The following is a 6000-nucleotide window of genomic DNA, read 5'->3' as shown; positions in this document are numbered from 1 at the left end:
ATAGTGGAAAGGGGACTTCCCTGCTGGTCCAGTTGCTAAGACTCCAAGCTCCCAGTTCAGGGGGTCTGGGTTCCATCCCTGGTCAGGGAACTAGATCCCATACGTTGCAACTAAAACCTGCAGCAGCCAAACAAATAAATATTTTTCTAAACTAATAAAATAGAACTTGTGGGAAGAGAGGAGTCTTCACAGGTGTCTTGCCTTGTAAATCTCTCTCCCTCAGAACAACTCAGTGACCTCCAAGCCAGGGACTCACCCAGAGGACACACAGGTCCTCGCACAGAGTCCAGGGTCTAGGAAAGCACCTTGCAAGCAGATATGGAGTGATTCTCCCCGACCAGTCAGACAGCGGACCTGAGACCAGGCAACTAACCTTGGCCATGCTCATGGGCCAGCAGCGTTGCCAGGGCATTCTCAGAACTGGCCTTGAACTTCCTGGGGGTTTTCTCCCCCCTTTTCACAGGTACTGCAACTCGCTATACATTTAGTCTAACCTACTGCCCATTAGACGAGGAGTCAGGTCCTGCTCTTCACTCAGCCTCCTCTCAACCCCTAGCTGAGGAGGGCATCTCTGTTGGATGGTAACCTGAACAATCATTGGAAGGACTGATGCTGAAGATGAAGCCCCAATACTTTGGCCACCTGATGCAAAGAACTGACTCATTGGAAAAGACCTGGGAAAGATTGAAGGCAGGAGGAGAAGGGGATGGCAGAGGGTGAGATGGTTGGATGGCATCACCGACTTGATGCACACAAGTTTGAGCAAGCTCCGGGAGTTGGTGATGGACAGGGAAGCCTGGTGTGCTACAGTCCATGGGGCCACAAAGAGTCGGACACAGCTGAGCAACTAACCAACAACAAACCTGGGTCTCCCACCTACTTGCTTGGTGGGTCCTGAGAACCTATGCTTTAAGCCAGTCCACAAAACATTCCCTGGTGAAAGCCTTGGAAAATAGCGAAAAACAGAGCCCACCTGCAAATGAAGAACTATTCGTTTGACAGCAACAGCAATACCAGGTCACAGGGCTTGTCATTAAATCACTGACATCCAGTGATGTACATCCAGGGCTGAAAATAAAAGTGCACTTCTGAAACATTTATGGCTGAGATTTAAAACCCCTGGAATGGAGACATTCAGCAGTGAGTGTCCCAGGACAGCCTTCAGCCTGGCTCCGAGGCCTCAGCTCAGAACCCAGGAAGGCAGCTCTCATCTCTCTCCCTGGTGATACCCAGGAAAGAAATGTGTCTGGAAGGGTGACAGAGCAATTCGTGTGGCTTCAAGATGAGGCTGGAGAATGCAGACACGCTTTGCTTCCTCTTCTAAGTTTTGAATATTAATTCTCACCTGCAGAGAAGAGGAAGGGTCTAGTTATCCATAAACAAAGTCGGGTTCTCCCTCTTCTGCATCTACACCGGGTTTAGAATGTGGTGTCAGTGACACGTGGGCTTCCCAGTGGCTCAGCAGGAAAGAATTCGTCTGCCAAGGCAGGAGACGCAGGTTCGGTCCCTGGGTTGGGAAGATTCCCTGGAGAAGGGAGTGGTTACCCACTCCAGTATTCTTGCCTGGAAAATCCCAAGGACAGGAGCCTGGAGGGCTGCAGTCCAGGGGGTCCCAAAGAGTCAGACACGACTTAGCAACTGAGCACATGTGCACATACCTCAGTGACATGGTCTTGCCACTGAGAGTGGATCCCCCTGGAACTGAGGGAAAATATTCTGCACTCCCTTTAGACGAGCCGGCCCCAAGACTAACCACCACAAGAGCCACTTCCTAGTTGCCATTTCTTCCTCGGGTGGTCACCCACCATCTCCTTTTCCTTGGCACTGTCTGCCTTTCTCTTATTACTGGTTGACATAAGCAAATTGTGTAAGTCCAAAATTCACTTGCTCTGAGATGCAGGACAAGAGAAGATGAATTCAAGTAACACCACTGATGGCAAGATATATAACAAAGCCTTCCAAGGCTAACACTGCCAAAAAGAGATGGACTCAGGAAGGGGAACCAGAGGGACTTAGACCTCTGACTGCAAGTCAAAAGCCTCTGGCCTCTCACAGTCATCCCATGGATTCCTGTGGTTGGACAGGACCTAAAGCTAGTAAGACACAGACAGAGGAACCAAGAGATGAATCCTTTTCTTTCTTCCCCAGTTCTTGCTCAGAATGTGCAGTAGTGAACCTGGGACAGCACACCCCCTGCCCTCCATGTATACCATGACCAGGACACCCAGGAAGCACCTAAGGATCTCCCAGTTGTACAAATCTTTCTGTTTCTCTTCTCCATACAATTTTAAGACCTAAAAAGGACATCGCTTCTAAAGACAAGTGCAGGTGGGTTGGGGTCTGGGGAGAGAAATCTCTCAGGCCATGTTCTGCTCTGCAGGGCAAATGTCCTGCCATCTTGGAGTCGAAAGCAGACACAGGCCACGTGCCCTCTCACAGAAGCTTCCTCTCCAGCAAGAGCCAGTGGGAAGTTTGGTGTCACTCACTGATGCGTGTAAATCTCCACAAATGACTCATCCCCCAAAAGACAACTTCACTAGAGGCACTTTTTTTTTTACCCCTAATTAACTATAAAATTGCTTCAAATCTCCATTTCACATTCACTCAAGGCTATGCATTCCTCTTGTTCCAGATTTTGGGAACAGAGGGTCAGTCTGCTCACAGATCTAGGCTGTACCTTTCAGATGTCAGAGCTTCAGAGAAGAGAAACACCATCTACCCCTCATCCCCAGACAGCCCCCTGCCTCCCTCTCCCCTTCCTCTTGCTCAGATGAGACACGCAGTGGACCCTCCAGTCCACCAGGGAGATATTCTTCAGCTCCTTCAGAAGATGGGAGAGGGGACTTCCCTGGCAGTCCAGTGGTTAGGACTCTGAGATTTCACTGCAGGGGTCACGGGCTCGATCCTTAGCCAGGGGACTGACCTTAAGATGCCACAAGCCATGTGACCAAAAAACTGAGAGGGGAGGTAATATTCAGGGGGCACTGGTGATGCACCAATCACTGTGCTGGTACCATCACTCCCCTGTGACACTCAGTGCCACACGACACCAAGAGGTACGGCTTACTGTCCCATTTTACAGGTAAGGAAACTGAGACGGAGAGGCCAGTACTGCCAGCTCACAGTGGTCAAGCCAGAGGCTGACCTCAGGGTGGGGTGTGAAGAGGTCCTCTCCTGGAAGGCTCACAACTGATCTGGTGATCTTCAAAAACTCACTTAAACTCCCTGTGGGAACTATTAATATTATCAGTTCTCCTAAATTGGAATAATCTTGTCTGTTCGTCCTCTCCCTGGTCCCCGTTTCCTGGTCCCGCAGTGCTGCTGAATTAGATAATGTCTACAAAGCTCTCTAAGTTCCTTGAAGGGAAGTTTCGATAAACACAAGTTATTAACCTTCAAAGCACCCAGAGTTTTGAATGAAGAAGTTCTAAAAATTATCATAAAGTCCTGCTGGGGTTGGATAATGAAAGGCAGCTTTATTGAATTTTCAAACACTTCCTTTTCTGCCAGAGAGCAAAGGTGAACCCCTCCAGTGAGAATGGGCTCGACTCCAACACTCGTCCCTGGCTCTTTGCTCTTCTCAAGTAAGGGAAAGTCAAGTGCCTCTTTCCTGAGCCTTCCACAGTGGTCACATGGAGATTCAGAGCAGCAGGTGCCTCAGGCTTCTGAACAATGTGGCTCCATCACTCTCCAGCTCTGCCTCCCCAGGCGCAACTGAAATGATGTTGTGACAAGGGTTGATGGGAGAGGAGATGCCACCGCTGAGAAGTCAGGACCCAGAGACTCAGTATTCATAAGATGTCTACTCCTCAGCATCCCGTCTCCCTCCTGCTGACAGTGTGGTTATCATGGGTCAGAGAAGGACCTAGCGTTGTCCACGCAAGCCACACAGGCGAGTGGGGGCCAAGCTGTGCCTGTCTTCTGAGCTTGCACTGTGAGGGGGAGAAGGGGTAGACAGGAGGAGGGCTAACGGAGACTCCTCTAGGGATCGAGACAGCATGGGTGGCTCAGATTATGCAAACGCGGAGCAGGGAGCAGGAATGCAGGTGAGGGAGGGGGGCTCCCAGCAAAGCCATCATCTCACTGTCAGTGACCCCCTGCCACAATCCCTTTCCTTAGCCACCAGCTTGGTCCTGAGTTCACGATGCACCCACGTGGACAGTGGCTACTGGACATCTGCAAGAGCAGCCCAGCTCCAGACCGAGGGAGCTACCCTCCGTAGCCCACCTCCCCTACCTTCAAGGTCCCACCAAGCCAGCCAAGATCATCTTGCGGTGAAAGTGTAAAGACGGCACCTTGGACTTTCCTGGTGGTCCAGTGGTTGAGAAGCCACCTGCCAATGCAGGGGATACAGATTTGATCCCTGGTTCGGGAAGATTCCACATGCCAAGGGACAGCTAAGCCCGTGGGCCACAACTAACTGAACCGGCACACCTACAGCCATGCTCTGCAGTAAAAGAAGCCCCTGTCGTGAGAAGCCCCCACTCACTGCAACCAGAGAAAGCCTGCACAGCAACGAAGAGCCAGCATGGCCAAAAATAAAGAAATGATTATTTCTAAAGGCACTCAATCATCACACCAGACTCGATAGGTCAGACCTACTTGCCTGGGATGCCAAAAATCTTCTTTATAACTAATTTTTATTGGCGTGTTATTCCAAACATCTTATTTTCACAAAACCTATCTGCCCTCCTAGGAAAAATGGCAAAGGGCCATTTTGCGGACTCATGTGTGAACAATTCTTGAAAAAATAGAGTGGACAAAGACATCTCCTGTCTTTGGGGGAAATATAAATAGGAGAAGGGATTTATCTAGAGCAGGGGTTGGGGGCGGGGTGGGGGGCAGAGAACCGAATTCAGCAGTCTGGGCTCTTTCCCTGAAACACTGGTTTAAGTTTGGCAGAGACGATCATGGTTTTGAAATTATTACATTTATTTATTATTTTTGGCTGCACTGGGTCTTCATTAATGTGCTCAGGCCTCCTCTGGCTGCAGCTAGTGAGGGCTGCTCTTCGCTGCAGGGCACAGGGCTTCTCACTTCAGTGGCTCCTCCTGTTGCAGAGCAGGGCGCTAGACCCTCAGGCTTCAGCAGTTGTGGCTCCCAGTCTCTAGGGCCCAGGCTCAATAGGTGTGGGGCACAGGTTTAGTTGCTCTGTGGCATGTGAGATCTTCATGGACTAGGGATCAGACCCATATCCTGTGCATTGGCAGGCAGATTCTTAACCACGGAGCTATCATGGAAGTCCAGAGATGACCACTTTTGAGGGCAGTATTTGGTCTCAGTTCCTTGGGAGAGACAAAGCTTTAAGAGAGTCTAAGGGTCCGAGGTTTTCCCTTGAGAAGCCACAACACTGCAGAGGTACAAATCCTCTGCCAATCACAGCCCAACTAGACCTTCTCTGCTCCCCACCAAATGGGGTCCCCAGGCCCTAACGCAGAGACCTGCATCCTCAGTAGCTCTAGGAAAGCTTCCTGGGCTCCCACAAGAGCACAGATGCTTTAGACACAGGAGAGACTGGGGCCCGAGTCATTCTATCTGGGAAATGAGTCTATCCCAGAGTCAAAGACCACTATGACTAAACCTTCACTGTTGCTGTTTAGTTGTTAAGTCATGTCTGACTTGTCATGCAAACAGGACCATGCCATGTGGCTTCTAAAACAAATAACTTACTTTCATTACCATTGTGATTGTTATTCATCCTTGACTGCGCAGGTAAAAACCTGAGAATCTTGACATCACACGGGTGTGGATCCACACGTTTCTTTCTATGCCTTGAGCAAGGTGCTGAGTCCCAGTTTCCTTATGGGTAAAATGGGGGTAGTAATAGCACCTCTTCCAGGGTCACACTGTGAGGGTTTGACTTTGTTGATTGCATGGAAACCACCCAGCCCAGGGCACAGGGAGTGTGCCCAATAAAAGAAAGTCGCTCTAATTAGTAATGAAACAGCAAGCAAGCCATACTAACAGTGTGAGAGGAATCTGGATGAAGACGAAAGATGC

Source organism: Capricornis sumatraensis, chromosome 10, assembly GCF_032405125.1.
Source record: "Capricornis sumatraensis isolate serow.1 chromosome 10, serow.2, whole genome shotgun sequence".
Lineage (NCBI taxonomy): Eukaryota > Metazoa > Chordata > Mammalia > Artiodactyla > Bovidae > Capricornis > Capricornis sumatraensis.
The sequence above is the reverse complement of the archived record's forward strand: the minus strand, read 5'-3'. Positions refer to the sequence as shown.